This window comes from Salmo trutta, chromosome 18 (assembly GCF_901001165.1).
Source record: "Salmo trutta chromosome 18, fSalTru1.1, whole genome shotgun sequence".
NCBI lineage: Eukaryota > Metazoa > Chordata > Actinopteri > Salmoniformes > Salmonidae > Salmo > Salmo trutta.
In genome coordinates, this window is record NC_042974.1 from 10,868,026 (window position 1) to 10,893,430 (window position 25,405).

General features: G+C 42.6%; 1 pseudogene; it reads left to right on the plus strand.

Annotated features, from left to right (window-relative positions):
- Positions 1–1,829: 1,829 nt before the first annotated feature.
- Positions 1,830–25,405, plus strand: LOC115153634 (toll-like receptor 13; annotated as a pseudogene).

Below are 25,405 nucleotides of genomic sequence, written 5' to 3' on the forward strand. Positions count from 1 at the left end.
GGCTGGTAGGGGTGGGTAGACTGGTAGAAGGGCTGACTGGTAGGGGTGGGTAGACTAGTAGAGGGGCTGGCTGGTAGGGGTGGGTAGACTGATGTTGTCTGGCTGGTAGGGGTTGGTAGCCTGGTGCTTTCTGGCTGGAAGGGGTGGGTAGACTGGTAGGGGTGGATAGACTGGTGTGGGCTGGTTGGTAGGGGTGGATAGAATGGTAGAGGGGCTGGCTGGTAGGGGTGGGTAGACTGGTGGAGGGGCTGGCTGTTAGGGGTGGGTAGAATGGTAGAGGAGCTGACTGGTAAGGGTGGGTAGACTGGTAGAGGGGCTGACTGGTAGGGGTAGGTAGACTGGTGGAGGGGCTGGCTGAAACGATTCGGTAGACTGGTGTTGGCTGACAGTTAAGGGTGGGTAGACTGATGTGGGCTGGCTGTTGGGGGTGGGTAGACTGGTAGGGGTGGATAGGCTGGTGAGGCTGGTTGGTATGGGTGGGTAGACTTGCATGTGCTGGCTGGTAGGGGTGGGTAGACCAGTGTGGGCTGGCTGTTAGGGGTGGGTAGAATGGTGTTGTTTGGCTGGTAGGGTTGGGAAGGCTGTTAGAGGGGCTGACTGGTAGGGGTGGGTAGACTGGTAGAGGGGCTGACTGGTAGGGGTGGGTAGACTGGTGTTGTCTGGCTGGTAGGGGTGGTTAGACTGGTAGAGGGGCTGACTGGTAATGTGGGTAGACTGGTGTTGGCTGGTAGGGGTGGTTAGACTAGTGTGGGCTGGTTGGTAGGGGTGGGTTGACTGGGATGGGCTTGCTGGTAGGGGTGGGTAGACTTGTGTGGGCTGGCTGGTAGGGGTGGGTGGGTAGACTGGTGTGGGCTGGCTGTTGGGGGTGGGTAGACTGGTAGGGGTGGATAGACTGGTGTGGGCTGGTTGGTAGGAGTGGGTAGACTGGTGTGGGCTGGTTGGTAGAGGTGGGTAGACTGGTAAGGGTAGATAGACTGGTATGGGCTTGCTGGTAGGGGTGGATAGACTGGTGTGGGCTTGCTGGTAGGGGTGGGTAGACTGGTATGTGATGGCTGGTAGGGGTGGATAGACAGGTGTGGGCTGGTTGGTAGAGGTGGGTAGACTGGTAAGGGTAGATAGACTGGTATGGGCTTGCTGGTAGGGGTGGATAGACTGGTGTGGGCTTGCTGGTAGGGGTGGGCAGACTGGTATGCGATGGCTGGTAGGGGTGGGTAGACTGGTGTGTGGTGGCTGGTGAGGTTGGGTAGACTGGTAGAGGGGCTGGCTGGTAGGGGGTGGGTAGACTGGTGTGTGATGGCTGGTAAGGCTGGGTAGACTGGTAAAGGGGCTGGCTGGTAGGGGGTGGGTGGGTAGAGTTGTAGAGGGGCTGAGCGGTCACTTGCACAACCAGAGCCTAGTGAGTAGAGAATTGTCATGGTGCCAGTGATTGACACAGAGGCCCAGTGTTCTAGTGATGCAACGGTTGTGTGGTGAGAGGGAAGACAGTTAAGTAGTTGAGTGGAGCACAAAGCGTGTTGAAGTGTCCTCTTTCCAGATTTTAAATGGGTTTATATTCTGGTCTCTGGGTGACTTATGCCCCACTCCAGCTTTGAAGATCAGAGGGATTAAATGGTTGTTGGAGAGAGAGAGAGAGAGAGAGAGAGAGAGAGAGAAAAAGAGAGAGAGAAAAAGAGAGAGAGAAAAAGAGAGAGAGAAAAAGAGAGAGAGAGAGAGAGAGAGAGAGAGAGAGAGAGAGAGAGAGAAAGAGAGAGAGAGAGAGAGAGAGGAGGTGGACACAGACTCCCTCCCTGAAACCCAAAGGCTTTGCAGACATTAATATACCTCGGAGCATGACTATATACAAACTCTCAAACGACCCCAAGGCACAGGTCACAGGTCAAGTTAGTATTTCCCCTCCGTGCCTTTAAAAATCTGCAGATGACAATTACAGCTCATTTGATTAACAGAGAGGGCGGTGCAGATATCGGGACTATTTTACGGAGGGGAAGCAGATCCAGTTTCACTAGCTGTCATTTATACGGTCAGAGGAAGGCAGGCGGAGTCCCTTTACTGCTGCAGCCTTTCTACATCCCAGACTTCAAACAAACCTCTCTGGCTCGACAGACCTGTTTAATAAGAGAGAGAGCGAGAGAGACAAAATCCACAAAAGTGGAGACAAATTTGACCCCAATAACTACTCTGGGATATGTGTCAACAGCAACCTTGGGAAAATCCTTTGCATTATCATTAATAGCAGACTTGTACATTTCCTCAGTGAAAACAATGTACTGAGCAAATGTCAAATTGGCTTTTTACCAAATGATCATACGACAGAGAACGTATTTATCCTGCATAGCCTAATTGACAAACAAACAAACCAATACAAAGGCAAAGTCTTCTCATGCTTTGTTGATTTCAAAAAAGCCTTTGACTCAATTTGGCATGAGGGTCTGTTATACAAATTGATGGAAAGTGGTTGGGGGAAAAACATACAACATTATAAAACCCATGTACACAAACAACAAGTGTGCGGTTAAAATTGGCAAAAAACACACATTTCTTCCCAAAGGGCTGCGGGGTGAGACAGGGATGCAGCTTAAGCCCCACCCTCTTCAAAATATACATATCAACGAATTGGCGAGGGCACTAGAACAGTCTGCAGCACCCGGCCTCAGCCTACTAGAATCTGAAGTCAAATGTCTACTTTTGCTGATGATCTGGTGCTTCTGTCACCAACCAAGGAGGGCCTACAGCAGCTAGATCTTCTACACAGATTCTGCCAGACCTGGGCCCTGACAGTAAATCTCAGTAAGACCAAAATAATAGTGTTCCAAAAAAGTTGCCAGGACCACAAATGCGAATTATATCCAGACACCGTTGCCCTAGAGCACACAAAAAACGATACATACCTTGCCCTAAACATCAGTGCCACAGGTAACTTCCACAAAGATGTGAACAATCTGAGAGACAAGGCAAGAAGCGCATTCTATGCCATCAAAAATAACATAAAATTAGACATGCCAATTAGGATCTGGCTAAAAATACTTGAATCAGTTGTAGAACCCATTGCACTTTATGGTTGTGAGTTCTGGGGTCCGCTCACCAACCAAGAATTCACAAAATGGGACAAACACCAAATTGAGACTCTGCATGTAGAGTTCTGCAAAAATATCCTCTGTGTACAATGTCAAACACCAAATAATGCATGAAGAGCAGAATTAGGCCGATACCCGCTAAATATCAAAATCCAGAAAAGAGCTGTTAAATTCTACAGCTACCTAAAAGGAAGTGAATCCCAAACCTTCCATAACAAAGCCATCACCTACAGAGAGACGTACATGGAGAAGAGTCCCCTAAGCAAGCCGGTCCTGGGGCTCTGTTCACAAACACAAACAGACCCCACAGAGCCCCAGGACAGCAACACAATTAGACCCAACCAAATTATGAGAAAACAAAAATATAATTACTTGACACATTAGAAAGAATTAACAAAAAAACGGAGCAAACTAGAATGCTATTTGGCCCTAAACAGAGAGTACACAGTGGCAGAATTCCTGACCACTGTGACTGACCCAAATTTAAGGAAAGCTTTCACTATGTACAGACTCAGTTGAGCATAGCCTTACTATTGAGTAAGGTTGCCGTAGGCAGACCTGGCTCTCAAGAGAAGACATGCTCTGTGCACACTGCCCACAAAATGAGGTGGAAACTGAGCTGCACTTCCTAACCTGTATGACCATATTGGAGACATATATTTCTCTCAGATTACGCAGATCCACAAAGTATTTGAAAACAAACCCGATTTTGATATAATCCCATATCTACTGGGTGAAATACCACAGTGTTCCATCACAGCAGCAAGATTTGTGACCCGTTGCCACAAGAAAAGGGCAATCAGTGAAGAACAAACATCATTGTAAATACAACCCATATTTATGTTTATTTATTTTCCCTTTTGCACATTAACCATTTGCACATCGTTACAACACTATATACATACATAATATAACATTTGTAATGTCATTATTCTTTTGGAACTTCTGTAAGCGTAATGTTTATTGTATATTTTTATTATTTATTTCACTTTTGTATTTTATCTACTTCACTTGCTTCGGCCATGTTAACATATGTGTCCCATGCCAATTGAAGTTAATTGAGAGAGGACATGGTGATTTTTTCAGTAATTTTGCAATGAGTTTACAGTGTCCTTGGCAAATAGAGGGAGTGGTGCTCCATCTGAGTCCATGATAGCTCAATCCAACAGAGCACGTACAACCTCCTCTCTATCCAGTCAATATCAGCTAACTACATCCTCCCTCTCCAATCTCAAATCAGCTAACTACTTCTCTCTCTAGTCCAAATCGAGCTACTTACTTCCTCTCTCTCCAATCCACATCAGCTACCAACTTCCCCTCTCTCCAGTCCAAATCATCTTCTCTCTCCAGTCCAAATCAGTTACATACAACCCCCCTCTCCAGTCAAAATCTGCTACCTTGCAACCTATTCTCTCTCTCCAGTCCAAATCAGCAACCTACTTCCTCTCTCTCCAGTTCAAATCAGCAACCCACTTCCACTCATTCAAGTCCAAATCATATACTTACAATGTCCTCTTTCTCCAGTCCAAATCAGCTACCGACTTCCTCTCTCCACAGTCAAAATTAGCTACTTACAACCTCCTCTCGATCCAGTCCAAAATCAGCTACCTACAACCTGCTCTTTCTCAAGTCCAAATAATTTACCTGTTAACTCTTTCTCCAGTCCAAATTAACTACCTACTTCTTCTCTCTCCTGTCCAAATCATCTACCTACTTCCTCTCTCTCCAGTCAAAATCAGCTACTTACAGTATACTATCTCTCCAGTCCAAAATCAGCTACCTACAACCTTTCTCTCTCCAAACAAAATCAGCTACCTACAACCTCCTCATTCTTAAGTCCAAATAAAGTAACAACTTCCTCTCGCTCCAGTATAAATCAACTCCCTACTTCCCCTCTATCCAGTCTCAAATCAGCTACTTACAACCTCTTCTCTCTACAGTCCAAATCAGCTACCTACTTCCTCTCTCTCCAGTGGAAATCAGCTACCTACTTCCTCTTTCTCCAGTCCAAATCAGCAATCTACTTCCACTCTCTCCAGTCCAAATCCGCTACCTACTTCTTTTCTCTCCAGTCCAAATCACCTTCCTAATTGCTACTCTCTCTCCACACAAAATTAGCTACTTACAATCTACTCTCTCTCCAGTCCAATATCAGCAGGCTACAACTTCATATTTCTTAAGTCCAAATCAATTACCTACATCCTCTTTCTCCAGTCCAAATCAACTACCTACTTCCCCTCTATCCAGTCTCAAATCAGCTACTTACAACCTCTTTTCTTTACAGTCCAAATCAGCTACCTACTTCCTATTTCTCTAGTCCAAATCAGCTACCTACTTCCTCTTTCTCTAGTCCAAATCAGCTACCGACTTCCTCTTTCTCTAGTCCAAATCAGCTACCTACTTCCTCTTTCTCCAGTCCAAATCATCTTCCTACTGACTCTCTCTCCACTCAAAATCAGCTACTTACAATATACTCTCTCTCCAGTCCAATATCAGCAGGCTACAACTTCATATTTCTTAAGTCCAAATCAATTACCTACATCCTCTTTCTCCAGTCCAAATCAACTACCTACTTCCCCTCTATCCAGTCTCAAATCAGCTACTTACAACCTCTTTTCTTTACAGTCCAAATCAGCTACCTACTTCCTATTTCTCTAGTCCAAATCAGCTACCTACTTCCTCTTTCTCTAGTCCAAATCAGCTACCGACTTCCTCTTTCTCTAGTCCAAATCAGCTACCTACTTCCTCTTTCTCCAGTCCAAATCATCTTCCTACTGACTCTCTCTCCACTCAAAATCAGCTACTTACAATATACTCTCTCTCCAGTCCAATATCAGCAGGCTACAACTTCATATTTCTTAAGTCCAAATCAATTACCTACATCCTCTTTCTCCAGTCCAAATCAACTACCTACTTCCCCTCTATCCAGTCTCAAATCAGCTACTTACAACCTCTTTTCTTTACAGTCCAAATCAGCTACCTACTTCCTATTTCTCTAGTCCAAATCAGCTACCTACTTCCTCTTTCTCTAGTCCAAATCAGCTACCGACTTCCTCTTTCTCTAGTCCAAATCAGCTACCTACTTCCTCTTTCTCCAGTCCAAATCATCTTCCTACTGACTCTCTCTCCACTCAAAATCAGCTACTTACAATCTACTCTCTCTCCAGTCCTAAATCAGCTACCTACAACCTCCAATATCTTAAGTCCAAATCAATTACCTATTTCCTCTTCTCCAGTCCAAATCAATTCCCTACTTGCTCTCTCTCCAGTCCAAATCAGCTACCTACTTCTTCTCTCTCCAGTCCAAATCAGCTACCTACATTCTCTCTCTCCAGTCCAAATCATGTTCTCTCTCCAGTCAATATAAGCTACCTGCAATCTCTCTCTCCAGTCCAAATCAGCTACCTACAATCTCCCCGCTCTCCAGTCCAACTCAGCTACCTAATTCCAATCTCTCCATTCCATAGCAGCTACCAACTTCCTCTCTCTCCAGTCCAAATCAGCTACCTACAACCTGCTCTTTCTCAAGTCCAAATCAATGACCTACTAACTCTTTCTCCAGTCCAAATTAACTACCTACTTCTTCTCTCTCCTGTCCAAATTAACTACCTACTTCCTCTCTCTCCAGTCATAATCAGCTACTTCCAATCTACTCTCTCTCCAGTCCAAAATCAGATACCTACAACCTTTCTCTCTCTCCAATCCAAATCAGCTACCTACAACCTCCACCCATGTCCAGTCAAAATCAGCTACATACTTCCTATTTCTCAAGTCCAAATAAGGTACCTACATCCCCTCTCTCCAGTCTCAAATCAGCTACTAACTAACGCTTCTCTCTCCAGTCCAAATCCGCTACCTACTTCCTCTTTCCCCAGTCCAAATCAACTACCTACTTCCCCTCTATCCAGTCTCAAATCAGCCACTTACAACCTCTTCTTTCTCCAGGCCAAATCAGCTGCCTACTTCCACTCTCTCCAGTCCAAATCACCTTCCTACTTACTCTCTCTCCAGTCCTAAATCAGCTACCTACAACCTCCTATTTCTTAAGTCCAAATCAATTACCAACTTCCTCTTTCTCCAGTCCAAATCAATTACCTAGTGTCTCTCTCTCCAGTCCAAATCAGCTACCTACTTCCTCTCTCTCCAGTCCAAATCAGCTACCTACTTCCTCTCTCTCCAGCCCAAATCATCTTCTCTCTCCAGTCAAAATAAACTACCTGCAATCTCTCTCTCCAGTCCAAATCAGCTACCTACAAACTTTCTCTCTCAGTCCAAATTAGCTACCTACAACCTCCCCTCTCTCCAGTCCAAATCAGCTACCTAATTCCAATCTCTCCATTCCATATCAGCTACCGACTTCCTCTCTCTCCAGTCCAAATCAGCTACTGTACATACTTCCTCTCTCTCCAGTCCAAATAAGCTACCTACTTCCTCTCTCTCCATTCTAAATCAGCTACGTTCTTCCTCTCTCACCAGTCCAAATCAGCTATCAAATTCCTCTCTCTCCAGTCCACATTATCTACCTATTTCAACTCTCTCCAAATCATCTTCTCACTCCAGTTCAAATAAGCTACCTGCTTCCTATCTCTCCAGTAAAAATCAGCTACTTACAATCTAGTCTCTCTCCAGTCCAAAATTAGCAACCTACAACCTATCTCTCTCCAATCCAAATCAGCTACCTACATCCTCCTCTCTCTCCAGTCCAAATCAGCTACCTACATCCTCCTCTCTCTCCAGTCCAAATCAGATACATACTTCCTCTTTCTCAAGTCCAAATAAGGTACCTACTTCCACTCTCTCCATTTCAAATCAGCTACCTAATTCCTCTCTCTCAAGTCAAAATCAGCTACCTACAACCTCCTCTTTTTTAAGTCCAAAACAGGTAACTATTTCCTCTCTCTCCGGTCCAAATCAACAACCAACAACCTACCCATTTTAAGAACAAATCAATGACCTACTTCCTCTTTCTCCAGTCCAAATAAGCTGCCTACTTCCTCTCTCTCCAGTCCAAATCAGCAACCAACTTCCTCTCTCTCCTGTCCAAATCCGCTACCTACTTCCTCTTTCTCCAGTCCAAATCATCTTCTCTCTCCAGTCCAAATCAGCTACATACAACCTCTCTCTCCAGTCCAAATAAGCTACCGACGGCATTTCTCTCTCCAGTCCACATCAGCTACCTACAACCTCATCTCTTTCCAGTCCGAATCAGCTACCTACTTCCTCTCTTACCATTCCATATCAGCTACTTACTTCCTTTCTCTCCTGTCCAAATCAGCTGCTTACAGCCTCCTCTCTCTCCAGTAAAAATCAGATACCTACTTCCTCTCTCTCAAGTCTCAAATCAGCTACTTACAACCTCCTTTCTCTACAGTCCAAATCAGCTACCTACCTCCTCTCTCTCTCTATTCCAAATCAACTACCTATAATCTCCTCTTTCTCAAATCCAAATCAATTACCTACTTCCTCTTTCTCCAGTCCAAATCGTCTACCTACTTCCTCTCTCTCCAGTCCAAATAACCTACCTACTTCCTCTTTCTCCAGTCCAAATAACCTACCTACTTCCTCTCTCCAGTCCAAATAACCTACCTACTTCCTCTTTCTCCAGTCCAAATAAGCTGCCTACTTCCTCTCTCTCCAGTCCAAATCAGAAACCTACTTCCTCTCTTCTGTCCAAATCATCTTCCTTCTTGTACTCTCTCCAGTCAAAATCAGCTACTTACAATCTTCTCTCTCTCCAGTCCCTAATCATCTACCTACAACCTCCAATTTATTAAGTCCAAATCAATGACCTACTTCCTTTTTCTCCAGTCAAAATCAATAACCTACTTCCTCTCTCTCAAGTCCAAATAAGGTACCTACTTCCACTCTCTCCATTTCAAATAAGCTACCTAATTCCTCTCTCTCAAGTCAAAATCAACTACCTACTTCCGCTCTCTCCTGTCCAAATCAGCTACCTATTTCCTCTCTCTCCAGTCCAAATCAGCTACCTACTACAAGTCTCTCTCAGTCCAAATCAGCTACCTTATTCCTCTCTCTCTTGTCCATATCAGGAACCAACTTCCGCTCTCTCCTGTCCAAATCAGCTACCTACAACCTCCTCTTTCTCAAGCTCAGCTACCTAATTCCTCTTTCTCCAGTCCAAATCAACTACCTACTTATTCACTCTTCAGTCAAAATATGCAAACTACTTCCTCTCTCTCCATTCCAAATCAGCTACCGACTTCCTCTATCTCCCGTCCACATCAGCTTCCTACTTCCACTTTCCACAGTACCAATCATCTTGTCTCTCCAGTCCAAATCAGCTACCTACTTCCTCTCTTTCCATTCCATATCAGCTACCTACTTCCTATCTCTCTAATCCAAATCAGCTACCTACAACCTCCTCTTTCTCTAGTCCAAATCAATGACCTACTTCCTCTCAATGACCTACCTGCCTCCTCTCTCTCCAGTCCAAATCAGCTAACTACGTCCTCTCTCTCAAGTCTCAATTCAGCTACTTACAACATCCTTTCTCTCCAGTCCAAATCAGCTGCCTACATCCTCTCTCTCTCTCTAGTCCAAATCAGCTACCTATAATCTCCTCTTTCTCAAATCCAAATCAATTACCTACTTCCTCTTTTTCCAGTCCAAATCATCTACATACTTTCTCTCTCTCCAGTCCAAATAAGCTACCTATTTCCTCTCTCTACAGTCCTAATCAGCTACCTACTTCCTCTCTCTCAGGTCAAAATCAGCTACCTACATCCACTCCCTCCAGTCCAAATCAGCAACATACATCCTCTCTCTCCATTTCAAATCTGCTTCCTACTTCTTGTCTCTCCAGTCATAATCAGCTACCTATAAACTCTCTCGCCAGTCCAAATCAGCTACCTACAAACTTTCTTCCCAGTTCAAATAAGCTACCTACATATTCTCTCTCCGGTACAAATCAGCTACCTATAACCTCTTTCTCCAGTCTAAATGAGCTACATACATCTCTCTCCAGTCCAAATCAGCTACCTTCATCTTCTCCCGCCTGTCCAAATCAGCTTTCTACTTCCTCTCTCTACAGTATACATGAGCTACCTCCTTCCTCTCTCTACAGTCCAAATCAGCAACCTACAACCTTCTCTTTCCATTCCAAACCAGCTATCTACTTCCTCTCTGCAGGTCAATTCAGTTACCTACATATTCTCTCTCCGGTCCAAATCAGATACATGCTTCCTCTCTCTCTATTCCATACAAGCTAACTACTTCCTATCTCTCCAGTCCATATCATCTACCTACACCTTTCTCTGTCTCCAGTCCAAATCAGCTACCTGCTTCCTCTCTCTCCTGTCCAAATCATCAGCTTCTTTCTTCATCTCTCTCCAGTCCAAATCAGCTACCGACAACCTCCTCATTCTCAAGTCCAAATCAGATACCTACTTCCTCGTTCTCCGGTCCCAATCAGCTACTTACATCCTCTCTCTTCAGTCAAAAATCATCTACTTACAACCTCCTTTCTCTCCAGTCCAAATCAGCTACCTACTTCCTCTCTCTCAAATCCAAATCAATTACCTACTTCCTTTTTCTCCAGTCCAAATCAGCTACCTACTTCCAATCTCTCACCAGTCAAATTCAGCTAACTACTTCCTTTCAATCTGAACTGGTGCCCATTCATTAAAGAGAGCTGTCAATTTGTGTTTCCCTCCTAGTCCTCTGTTCCATGACCAATATCTGGCTGCACATGACAAAGGCTGTCTGTTGTCGTAACTCCAGGTCACGATTCGGTTGGGCCCAGTTGTTTTACATGCATGCTATGTAAACCCACTGGTTTATTGAGACAGCCTGCCTCTCTTCCTCCTCCCACCCCCTCTTCATCAATGGATGGTTACGAACGAGTAACAAGCAGGTATAAATAGCCTTCTTCATTAAATGAGTGGTTATTTTAATTGAGCTTAAATCAAGAATGACTTATGTGGGGCAGCTGATTCTAATGGAGAGAAAGCTCCTTGCCTCAAGTAAAAGCAACATTATTTTCAGCCGCTAGGCTTGTGTCGTTTTTGGGTCCTTGGTGTTATCAACCTCTCCAGAAAACATCAGCACCCTACCCCGATGCATTCCGAGGTGCTGGGGATTTATTTTTCTTTCAATTAAATAAACGGTTTGGTAATTACATTTCTTCACCGGCTTTGAGCATAATGGCCATCCCTGACAAGCGCTAATGTAGGGGGAGAGAGGGAGAGGAGTTTGAGACGAAACACGCCGTCTTCACCTTGGTACTCCCCCACACCCCAAACCACAAGTGAGGCGTTGTTTGAAAGCATTTTGTGGTCTCTGGCAGTGGCGGCTGATGGAAATTTGCTGCGTTGGAGCCATGAAAAGTTGCAGCTGTCTCACTTGAGCCTGGCTACAACTGGGAGTCTCAGACCTTGGTTTCAAACTTAGGCAGAACCGGGCTTATTTTTTCCCACTCTCTCTACCTACCTCTCTCTCTCTCCCTCCCTCCCTCCCTCCCTCCCTCCCTCCCTCCCTCCCTCCCTCTCTCTCTCTCTCCCTCCCTCCCTCCCTCTCTCCCTCCCTCCCTCTCTCCCTCCCTCTCTCCCTCCCTCCCTCTCTCCCTCCCTCCCTCCCTCCCTCCCTCCCTCCCTCCCTCTCTCCCTCCCTCCCTCCCTCTTTCTATCCCTTTGTTTCTTTCTCTATCCTTCCTTCCCTCCCTCTCTCTATTTCTCTTTCTCTCTCCTTCCCTCCCTCTCCCTATCCTGATCCCACCCTCCCTCTTCCTCTCTTTCACCCTCCCTTCTCCCTCTTTCTTTCTCATTCTCTCTCTCTTGCTCACCCACTTTCTCTGCCTTTGAAAGTTGAGAGTGGCTGTTGCGTCTGCTAAATGACTCAAATGTAAAAATTACTTTTCCCCAGGTCTTCATCTCCATGTGTTGTGATATTTTTTTAACCTTTATTTAACTAGGCAAATTCTTATTTTCAATGACGGCCTAGGAACAGTGAGTTAACTGCCTTGTTCAGGGGCAGAACGACAGATTTTTACCTTGTCAGCCTGGGGATTTGATGTTTCAACCTTGCGGTTAGCAGTCCAATGCTCTAACCACTAGGCTACCTGCCACCACCAACGAGATGTGTTTGGTTAGGAGATGTGTTAGGTTAGGAGATGAGTTTGTTTTGGAGATTTGTTAGGTTAGTATATTGTTTCACTCCCTGATTTGGTGGAAATCAAATAAATCAAGTTGCTTTTACAGGACCTCCTGAACTGCCAAACACATACATATTTCTACCCAGAATTCACTCTGTCCGCACTCCGCAGAGGCACAGGAGAGGATACAAGTGGAGATGTGCAAGTGAAGTAATTTGTCAAGTCCACTGGAGGGCTTTGACTAATAATCCTCTCCAAGCCTGCAGGACTACTGCAACATACATCTCTGACAGCAGGTTGATTATCAACAAGACAGTCATTTAGCACGTTCTCAACATCTGCTTTCTGTCCTTCCTGAAAGTGTCAAGGCCTCATTTCTACACCTAGGCCCAGTCCTACACTCCCATAGTGAGATATGCATTGGAAATTATTCTGACCTTTTGACTTTTTCCACATTTTGTTACGTTACAGCCTTATTCTAAAATGGATTAATAAAAATAAAAAACTCAGCAATCTACACACAATACCCCATAATGACAAAATCAAAACAGGTTTTAAATTTTTTTGCAAATGTTTTATATATTAAAAATAAATACCTCATTTACATAAGTTTTCAGACCCTTTCCTATGAGACTCGAAATGGAGCTCAGGAGCATCCTGTTTCCACTGATCATCCTTGAGATGTTTCTACAACTTGATTGGAGTCCACTTGTTGTAAATTCAACTGATTGGACATGATTTGGAAAGGCACACACCTGTCTATATAAGGTCCCACAGTTGACAGTGCATGTCAGAGAAAAAACCAAGCCATGAGGTTGAAGGAATTGTCTGTAGAGCTCCAAGACAGCATTGTGTTGAGGCACAGATCTGGGGATGGATATCAAAACATTTATGAAAAATTGTCCCAAAGAACACAGTGGCCTCCATCATTCTTAAATGGAAGGAGTTTGGAACCACCAAGACTCGGCCAAACTGAGCAGTCGGGGGAGAAGGGCCTTGGTCAGGGAGGTGATGGTCACTCTGATGGTCACTCTGACAGAGCTCTAGAGTTCCTCTGTGGAGATGGGAGAAATTTCCAGAAAGACAACCATCTCTGCAGCACTCCACCCACCCGGCCTTTATCGTAGAGTGGTCAGATGGAAGCCACTCCTCAGTAAAAGACATATGACAGTCCGCTTTGAGTTTGCCAAAAGGCACGTAACGACTCTCAGACCATGAGAAAAACAAGATTCTCTGGTCTGATGAAACCAAGATTGAACTTTTTGGCCTGAAAGCCAAGCAACAATGTGGAAAAGTCAAGTGGTCTGAATACTTTCCAAAATCACTGTCCATGAGTCAGTCATGTTGCTTCCCTCTCTTCAGCCTCATCTACCCCTGGTCTGTTTTACTCTTCCTCAGCTTGCTCAAATTCATGTTATTGTTGCTGAACATATCTCAATGAATGATATTGCTGCTGAACATATCTCAATGAACGTTATGGTTGCTGAACATATCTCAATGAACGTTATGGTTGCTGAACATATCTCAATGAATGTTATTGTTGCTGAACATATCTCAATGAACGTTATTGTTGCTGAACATATCTCAATGAACGTTATGGTTGCTGAACATATCTCAATGAACGTTATGGTTGCTGAACATATCTCAATGAACGTTATGGTTGCTGAACATATCTCAATGAATGTTATTGTTGCTGAACATATCTCAATGAATGTTATTGTTGCTGAACATATCTCAATGAATGTTATTGTTGCTGAACATATCTCAATGAATGTTATTGTTGCTGAACATATCTCAATGAATGTTATTGTTGCTGAACATATCTCAATTAATAGTATGGTTGCTGAACATAACTCAATTAATAGTATGGTTGCTGAACATATCTCAATGAACGTTATGGTTGCTGAACATATCTCAATGAATGTTATTGTTGCTGAACATATCTCAATGAATGTTATTGTTGCTGAACATATCTCAATGAATAGTATGGTTGCTGAACATATCTCAATGAATAGTATGGTTGCTGAACATATCTCAATGAATAGTATGGTTGCTGAACATATCTCAATGAACGTTATGGTTGCTGAACATATCTCAATTAATAGTATGGTTGCTGAACATATCTCAATGAACGTTATGGTTGCTGAACATATCTCAATGAATGTTATTGTTGCTGAACATATCTTAATGAATGTTATTGTTGCTGAACATATCTCAATGAATGTTATTGTTGCTGAACATATCTCAATGAATAGTATGGTTGCTGAACATATCTCAATGAATAGTATGGTTGCTGAACATATCTCAATTAATAGTATGGTTGCTGAACATATCTCAATTAATAGTATGGTTGCTGAACATATCTCAATGAACGTTATGGTTGCTGAACATATCTCAATGAATGTTATTGTTGCTGAACATATCTCAATGAACGTTATGGTTGCTGAACATATCTCAATGAACGTTATGGTTGCTGAACATATCTCAATGAATGTTATTGTTGCTGAACATATCTCAATGAATGTTATTGTTGCTGAACATATCTCAATGAATGTTATTGTTGCTGAACATATCTCAATGAATGTTATTGTTGCTGAACATATCTCAATGAATGTTATTGTTGCTGAACATATCTCAATGAATGTTATTGTTGCTGAACATATCTCAATTAATAGTATGGTTGCTGAACATATCTCAATGAATGTTATTGTTGCTGAACATATCTCAATGAATGTTATTGTTGCTGAACATATCTCAATGAATGTTATTGTTGCTGAACATATCTCAATGAATGTTATTGTTGCTGAACATATCTCAATGAACGTTATGGTTGCTGAACATATCTCAATGAATGTTATTGTTGCTGAACATATCTCAATGAATGTTATTGTTGCTGAACATATCTCAATGAATGTTATTGTTGCTGAACATATCTCAATGAATGTTATTGTTGCTGAACATATCTCAATTAATAGTATGGTTGCTGAACATATCTCAATGAATGTTATTGTTGCTGAACATATCTCAATGAATGTTATTGTTGCTGAACATATCTCAATGAATGTTATTGTTGCTGAACATATCTCAATGAATGTTATTGTTGCTGAACATATCTCAATTAATAGTATGGTTGCTGAACATATCTCAATTAATAGTATGGTTGCTGAACATATCTCAATGATTGTTATGGTTGCTGAACATATCTCAATGAATGTTATTGTTGCTGAACATATCTCAATGAATGTTATTGTTGCTGAACATATCTCAATGAATGTTATTGTTGCTGAACATATCTCAATGAATGTTATTGTTGCTGAACATATCTCAATGAACGTTATGGTTGCTGAACATATCTCAATGAATGTTATTGTTGCTGAACATATCTCAATGAATGTTATGGTTGCTGAACATATCTCAATGAATGTTATTGTTGCTGAACATATCTCAATGAATGTTATTGTTGCTGAACATATCTCAATGAATGTTATGGTTGCTGAACATATCTCAATGAACGTTATGGTTGCTGAACATATCTCAATGAACGTTATGGTTGCTGAACATATCTCAATTAATAGTATGGTTGCTGAACATATCTCAATGAACGTTATGGTTGCTGAACATATCTCAATGAATGTTATTGTTGCTGAACATATCTCAATGAATGTTATTGTTGCTGAACATATCTCAATGAATGTTATTGTTGCTGAACATATCTCAATGAATGTTATTGTTGCTGAACATATCTCAATGAATGTTATTGTTGCTGAACATATCTCAATGAACGTTATGGTTGCTGAACATATCTCAATGAACGTTATGGTTGCTGAACATATCTCAATTAATAGTATGGTTGCTGAACATATCTCAATGAACGTTATGGTTGCTGAACATATCTCAATGAATGTTATTGTTGCTGAACATATCTCAATGAATGTTATTGTTGCTGAACATATCTCAATGAATGTTATTGTTGCTGAACATATCTCAATGAATGTTATTGTTGCTGAACATATCTCAATGAATGTTATTGCTGCTGAACATATCTCAATGAATGTTATTGTTGCTGAACATATCTCAATGAATAGTATGGTTGCTGAACATATCTCAATTAATAGTATGGTTGCTGAACATATCTCAATGAATGTTATTGTTGCTGAACATATCTCAATGAATGTTATTGTTGCTGAACATATCTCAATGAATAGTATGGTTGCTGAACATATCTCAATGAATGTTATTGTTGCTGAACATATCTCAATGAATGTTATTGCTGCTGAACATATCTCAATGAATGTTATTGTTGCTGAACATATCTCAATGAATGTTATTGTTGCTGAACATATCTCAATGAATAGTATGGTTGCTGAACATATCTCAATGAATGTTATTGTTGCTGAACATATCTCAATGAATAGTATGGTTGCAGATCATATCTCAATGAACGTTATGGTTGCTGAACATATCTCAATGAATGTTATTGTTGCTGAACATATCTCAATGAATGTTATTGTTGCTGAACATATCTCAATGAATAGTATGGTTGCTGAACATATCTCAATGAACGTTATGGTTGCTGAACATATCTCAATGAACGTTATTGATTGTTTTCATTTTTTTACAAATGAAATGTTTCATATACTATATGAAATGATACATTGATTACATATTGTGATTAAATGAAGAATGAATTAATACATTGGTTTATTTCATTGAGTGAGTGTGGCATTCTTAGTTATACTTTTATGTATGGGTAAAATAAAATGACAATAATTGGGCAACATAAAGTCTTCAAGAGGTGAAGTCAGATTAAAATCAGGAAATTCAAAAAGGCCTAAAGATATGTAACACTACCCAGATCCCGTCTTTTCTTTCTAATTTGACTTGAAATGCTGCAAGGAAACTCCACGACCAAACGTAAGTGAATAATTCAGTAAAACACCTTCAGCCTCTTTCAAACAAATTCACAAAATCAAAGTGGTACTTACAAATAATTATGCTGGTGTTTTTAAGTCCGAATAAGTAGGAAAACAACAGTGAAAGTTATCCCCCCATTTGCCGAGCGCTCTGATAGGAGGGGAAGTATCTGTTTACCTAGTGATTAGGACAATTTTACTGTGGTGGAGCAGTAAATTCAAACCATTCAGCCAGTTTGGCCCAGACAACATCAGGCACTCACTCCTGGTGAACACTATAGACCCTTGTCTAGTTTGTTTTCCTTTCATGGTTCCTTCAAACTTAAATAAACCTTCACATGTAATTACACATAATTCTGTATGTTTTTGTGTCCATTTCCTTCAAACAAATAAAGATAGACTCTATGAAGTGAGCGTGTTAGGGATACATGCATACAGAAGGCTCACATAGAAAGGCCTGAAAGGGTGTCTTATTTATGCAAAGTTAAGAAAGTAAAAGAAACATTATCCAGTCTGTTCTTAAATTACGTGAAGAATGTCATGTCGGAGAGAGGTTCACAGTTCTGTGTTGCCACGTCATGAAAACATCAGAGTAAATATTACGTGTGAAAAGTTCCTCATATTCAAAAAGTAGTATTGTGGTTATGTCTGACTGTCTCACTCTCCTCTCAGACGAGGATTATTAAATGATGAACCGAGACTCCAAAACAGAGGAGTGGTGTTAGATGTATCTAACGTGATGCATTTATCTCTGCATTTATCTATGCATGTATCTCTGCATTTATCTCTGCAAAAGTACATTTGCCACTCAGACAATGCCTTGAAATTTCAGTGACGCTTTGGCACTATGCCATGAAGGCCCTGAAACACGCTACATAAGGAAACGTGTGTGTGTGTGTGTGTGTGTGTGTGTGTGTGTGTGTGTGTGTGTGTGTGTGTGTGTGTGTGTGTGTGTGTGTGTGTGTGTGTGTGTGTGTGTGTGTGTGTGTGTGTGTGTGTGTCTGTGTGTGTGTACCTTGAGATCTGGACAGTGTCCCCGTGGAGAGAGAGGGATGTAAGCAATTTCCAATTCTCAAAACACTACTTTACCGTAGTTAAACATATTACATGCCGATCGCCAGCACCCTTGTCCTTTCTCCTCCAATCTGTGAAATATGGACTATTTTACAACCTGCCTGCAATTAACCAATCATCATCATCATAGTCTTCATTGTCATAGACAAACAAAACACACATGGGTGATTCACATCCAACCATAGTTTACACCATGTTGGTTTCGTTTATTTTCATTATGTTTTTCTTAAAGAGAGAAGCTCACCAAATATGCAGGCAATCATACTGTATGTGATGTAATTGCGAAAGGTCTATTTTGACATTATATGGATATGAATTGAATGGGAAAATTAAGATACAACTGACATTATTGGTTAAAAAACATGTGTTCCTTTACTGAAAAAGGTACCACGTTACCTATAGACCTGGGCCTATCAAAGTTAGTTAGTCGAGAGTGACCCTAGACTGTGTTGCATGTCAAATATACCAACAACACATACAACTGATTACCTCTTTGTAGGGATCAGTAAAGGTACCCCCTGTACATAGCCTCATTATTGTTTTGTACAGTTATTGTGTTACTTTTTTTCTCTTTTATTTAGTAAATGTTTTTCTTGAATCAATTTCTTGAACTGCATTGCTGGTTAAGGGCTTGTAAGTAAGCATTTCACAGTAAGGTCTAAACCTGTTGTATTCGGCGCATGTGGAAAGGGAAGTTAGACAGTGGTAATCAGTAACAACAGTATTTGTGCCTCAAAGCCTCTCTCTCTGTCCAAACAATAGAAAAAAAGACCAGAACAAGACTGAACAGATAGAGAGGAGTTAGAACACAGGTAACAGACACAGAGAAGATAGAACACAAGAAACAGGGACAGATGAGATAGAACACAGGTAACAGACATAGAGAAGCTAGGACACAGGTAAAAGACACAGAGAAGATCGAACACGGGTAACAGACACAGAGGAGCTAGAACACAGGTAACAGACACAGAGATGCTAGAACAATGGTAAAATACACAGAAGAGAAAGAACATAGGTAACAGACACAGAGGAGATAGAACACAGGTAACAGACAGAGGAGATAGAACACAGGTAAAAGACACAGAGAAGATAGAACACAAGTAACAGACACAGAGGAGCTAGAACACAGGTAAAATACACAGAGGAGCTAGAACACAGGTAAAATACACAGAGGAGCTAGAACACAGGTAACAGACAAATAGAGCTACAACACAGGTAACAGCCAAAGCAGAGCTAGAACACAGGTAATAGACAAAGAGGAGCTAGAACACAGGTAAAACACAGAAGAGAAAGAACACAGGTAACAGACACAGAGGAGATAGAACACAGGTAACAGACAGAGGAGATAGAACACAGGTAAAAGACACAGAGAAGATAGAACACAAGTAACAGACACAGAGGAGCTAGAACACAGGTAAAATACACAGAGGAGCTAGAACACAGGTAAAATACACAGAGGAGCTAGAACACAGGTAACAGACAAATAGAGCTACAACACAGGTAACAGCCAAAGCAGAGCTAGAACACAGGTAAGAGACACAGAGGAGATAGAACATGGGTAAAATACACAGAGGAGAAAGAACACAGTTAACAGACACAGAGGAGATAGAACATGGGTAAAATACACAGAGGAGAAAGAACACAGTTAACAGACACAGAGGAGATAGAACATGGGTAAAATACACAGAGGAGAAAGAACACAGTTAACAGACACAGAGGAGATAGAACATGGGTAAAATACACAGAGGAGAAAGAACACAGTTAACAGACACAGAGGAGATAGAACATGGGTAAAATACACAGAGGAGAAAGAACACAGTTAACAGACACAGAGGAGATAGAACATGGGTAAAATACACAGAGGAGAAAGAACACAGTTAACAGACACAGAGGAGATAGAACATGGGTGACAGACAAAAGGAGCCAGATCACAGGTGAAATACACAGAGGAGAAAAAAGACAGGTAACAGACTCAGAGGAGCTGGAACACAGGTAACAGACAAAGAGGAACTAGAACACAGGTAACAAACACAAAGGAGAAAGAACACAGGTAAAATACACAGAAGAGCTAGAGCACAAGTAACAGACACAGAGGAGATAGACCACAGGTAACAGACAAAGAGGAGCTAGAACACAGGTAAAATACACAGAGGAGAAAGAACACAGGTAACAGACACAGAGGAGATTGCACACAGGTAAAAGACACAGAGGAGATTGCACACAGGTAACAGACACAGAGGAGATAGAACACAGGTAAAAGACACAGAGGAGATTGCACACAGGTAACAGACACAGAGGAGCTAGAACACAGGTTACAGACACAGAGGAGATAGAACACAGGTAACAGACAAAGAGGATCTAGATCACAGGTAACTGACAGAGTGTAGCTAGGACACAGGTAACAGACAAAGCAGTGAAATAACTCCAGGTCTTTAATCCATTGACAACTAATCCCAACAGGGTCTCATGCCATTTTTTAAAGCAGAAACCTGCTTCTCAATCATCTATTCCAGACATTGGATAAACTGACCTTAACTGAATTAAACTGAACAAGAAACTGAAATCAATTCCCTTGGACAAACAAAACAACCAACATAATCTGCAGGTGTCTCTACTTCATGAGAAAAATGTGGTTGGTCTTTCCTCTGTTGGGATTTTATGCGGTTTGGATTTTTGGTCCTTGGGTTGGTTGAGTAACAAATGCATTCTTTCTGAGAAGACAATCCGGTTTTAGGTATCTATTAAAATTACTCTTACAACAGCTTAGTGTCTCTTGCTGGGATGTATGTCTTTCACTCAGAAGAGATATACATTTTGAGACACCAGAACTGCTCTGACAGAAACAGAGCTTTTCTTGAGCTTCCTTATTTCTATTGTCTGCAAGAAGTGGACTTTTCATTCAGTGGAGCGCGTCACATAATAAAATATGATTCGAAAACATCTCATCTCTGATTTTGCCTGACATTGATGAATGACAGACTCAGGTTCTGCAGTCTAGTATCAGTAGATTGCGTTCTTTCGATTTCGATGACAAAAACATTTCCTTTGTGTCTGTTTGTGGGACAGTGCACAAACTCTCAATCACAAAACTTGATTTAAGGATCCATAAAATTGGAAACTAGTCATGGTCTGCACTGAGAAATAGTAATCTTTTCTAGAGATAATGACAGTGTCAATTTAGGCTTGATTCATTATTTGAAGAATCGTACCGATGTGGCAGTTAGTCTTCTTTTGAAAGTTATCCCTCAGTTAATTTTGCTTTGTGACATTCAAAAGTCCTGTCCCAAGGCTAAAGAGATTGTCCTTGCATGCCTATCGCATCACAAACATCACCTCAGAGCATTTCAGTTGCTTGAGACATCTGGAGTGGCTAGATTCAGGACTCAATGCCATAACCATTATTCTAGACTTAACATCTCAGGGACAGGGTAAATTGAGATTCTTAGACCTAACATTAAACATGATCTCTCAGATTACAGATAATAATTTATTTGGCCTTGACAGCTTGGATACCCTCATGTTGTGAGAAAACCCCCTTGTACATATCGACGTGTCTGCATTCATCCACCTCATTTCACTGAAGAACATAGATTTAAGGGACTTTCTCCCTCCTCCCTCTGAGGTGGAGAACAGTGTGAATGTGACACATATATTTGGTGCCTTCCCTCAAGGCCTGACTCATTTGAACATTTCCTCCATTGGGTACCCCCTTACCATCATCATTGGCAGAAACAGCACCCTAAAACCCGGCCTCACTCTTTAGCTATGTGCTCAACTGCTGAAGGCCATTCTTCCAGTCTGTCGTCAGCCTCATGGCAGTAGTGGATCAACTTCTATGTTGGCATTACTTCGCCGCAAGGTACCTTCCCTCCCTGGAATACTTATCTGACCTGAACATGCTTGTGTAGCTGAGGTTTCTGAACCTGATGGGAGAGGCTGGCCACCATGTTTCACAACCTGACCAGGCTGGAGAGCCTGAATTCAATTCTCTCTGGAGGAAGAGCTGAGCAGAGACCTCCACTCCCTCAGGCAGTTGATGGTGGAATCTCTAGAAGAGTTCAATGTGATAGAGAGCTTCCCAGAGACCCTGACCAGCCTGAGGTCCCTTGTATTCTATGATCCTCGAATACATTGCAACTGTGATAACTCCTGGCTGGTCCCCTGGGCCCAAGGACAGAGACATGTCCAGGTCATCAGCTGTGATAAGAACTGGCTGGTCCCCTGGACCCAAGGACCCTGCACCCAATAACATCCTATGGCGTTCTGCATTAGCATCGAATAGCCCCCGTGATATGCAACCTTTCAGGGAAGTTAGGAACCAATATACACAGGCAGTTAGGACAGCTAAGGCTAGCTTTTTCAAACAGAAATTTGCATCCTGTAGTACAAACTAAAATATGTTCTGGGACTCTGTGAAGTCCATGGAGAATAAGAGCACCTCCTCCCAGCTGCCCACTGCACTGAGGCTAGGAAACACTGTCACTACCGATAAATCCACAATAATTGAGAATTTCAATAAGCATTTTTCTACGGCTGGCCATGCTTTCCACCTGGCTACCCCTACCCTGGTCAACAGCCCTGCATCCCCCACAGCATCTTGCCCAAGCCTCCCCCATTTCTCCTTCACCCAAATCCAGATAGCTGATGTTCTGAAAGAGCTGCAAAATCTGGACCCCTACAAATCAGCCGGGCTAGACAATCTGGACCCTCTCTTCCTAAAATGATCTGCCGAAATTGTTGCAACCCCTATTACTAGCCTGTTCAACCTCTTTTTCGTATCGTCTGAGATTCCCATAGATTGGAAAGCTGCTGCGGTCATCCCCCTTTTCAAAGTGGGAGACACTCTAGACCCAAACTGCTACAGACTATCTATTCTACCCTGCCTTTCTAAGGTCTTTGAAAGCCAAGTTAACAAACAGATTACCAACCACATCGAATCTCACCGTACCTTCTCCGCTATGCAATCTGGTTTCAGAGCTGGTCATGGGTGCACCTCAGCCACGATATCATAACCGCCATCGATAAGATACATTATTGTGCAGACGTATTCATCGACCTGGCTAAGACTTTCGACTCTGTCAATCACAACATTCTTATTGGCAGACTCAACAGCCTTGGTTTCTCAAATGATTGCCTCACTTGGTTCACCAACTACTTCTCCGATAGAGTTCAGTATGTCAAATTGCAGGGCCTGTTGTCCGGACCTCTGGCAGTCTCTATGGGGGTGCCACAGGGTTCAATTCTCGGGCCGACTCTCTTCTCAGTATACATCAATGATGTCGCTCTCGCTGCTGGTGATTCTTTGATCCACCTCTACGCAGACAACATCATTCTGTATACCTCTGGCCCTTCTTTGGACACTGTGTTAACTAACCTCCAGATGAGCTTCAATGCCATACAACTCTCCTTGCGTGGCCTCCAACTGCTCTTAAATGCAAGTAAAACTAAATGCATGTTCTTCAACCGTTCACTGCCCACACCTACCCGACCGTCCAGCATCACGACTCTGGACATTTCTGACTTAGAATATGTGGACAACTACAAATACCTAGGTGTCTGGTTAGACTGTAAACTCTCCTTCCAGACTCACATTAAACATCTCTAATCCAAAATTAAATCTAGAATCGGCTTCCTATTTCGCAACAAATAATCCTTCACTCATGCTGCCAAACATACCCTCGTAAAACTGACCATCTTACCGATCCTCGACTTCGGCGATGTCATTTACAAAATAGCCTCCAACACTCTACTCAACAAATTGGATGCAGTCTACCACAGTGCCATCCGTTTTGTCACCAAAGCCCCATATACTACCCACCACTGCGACCTGTACGCTCTCGTTGGCTGGCCCTCGCTTCATACTCGTCGCCAAACCCACTGGCTCCAGGTCATCTACTAGTCTCTGCTAGGTAAAGCCCTGCCTTATCTCAGCTCACTGGTCACAATAGCAGCACCCACCCATAGCACGCGCTCCAGCATGTATCTCACTGGTCACCCCCAAAGCCAATTCTTCCTTTGGCCACCTCTCCTTCCAGTTCTCTGCTGCCAATGACTGGAACGAACTGCAAAAATCTCTGAAGCTGGAGACTATTACCTCCCTCACTAGCTGTAAACATCAGCTGTCAGAGCAGCTCTCAGATCACTACACCTGTACATAGCTCATCTGTAAAGATCTCATCCAACTACCTCATCCCCATACTGTATTTATTTATTTATCTTGCTCCTTTGCACCCCAGTATCTCTTCTTGCACATTCATCTTCTGCCCAACCTACCATTCCAGTGTTTAATTGCTATATTGTAATTACTTCGCCACCATGGCCTATTTATTGCCTTACCTCTCTTATCCTGCCTCATTTGCACATGATGTATATAGATTTTTCTACTGTATTATTGATTGTATGTTTGTTTGTTTATTCCATGTGTAACTCTGTGTTGTTGTATGTGTCAAACTGCTTTGCTTTATCTTGGCCAGCTCACAGTTGCAAATGAGAACTTGTTCTCAACTAGCCTACCTGGTTAAATAAAGGTGAAATAAAAATAAATAAAAATAAAATAGAGACATGCCCAGGTCATCATGTATCACCTTGGGGAGGCAGAGCTATCATACAATAATGAAAATGCTATCCAGAAATTGAATAGGTACTCAAAGGCCAACTGTTCCCTAGATGTGGGCTTTGTCCTGTTCATCTGCAACTCCATGGGCCTTCTCCTCTTCATGCTGGTGGGGCTGCTCCATTAGCTGGCCGGGGACTACCTGCTGGCCCTCGGACACATCGCCCGCAGCTGTCTGGAGGAGGCCATGTGGATGCCTTTGTGTCGTTCAGCAGGAGAGACAAACGCTGGGTGGTGGAGAAGCTGCTGCCAGGCATGGAGCAGAGGAGGCCCCCATTCCTGTATCTCAGTTTGCACAGCAGGGACGTCCTGCTGGGGAAGGACATCATGACAACATCACAGACAGCCTCTACGGCAGCGCTACTCCCTGCGTTGTCACTACCTGTGCAGTAACTGGTGCTCTTTAAAGCTACGCCTGGCCACCCTCCGTCTGCTTGTGGAGCACAGGAACATCCTCATCCTGGTCGTCCTGGAGGACATCCCCCTCGGCAACTGTCAGTCCAGCACCGTCTGGCAAGACTGGTCAAGACCAGGACCTATCTGGACTGGCCCCAGGACTCACTTGCAGCCTCACTTCTGGGACTGCGTGTCGACCAAACTGGCTGCTCCAGGGCCTGTGTGA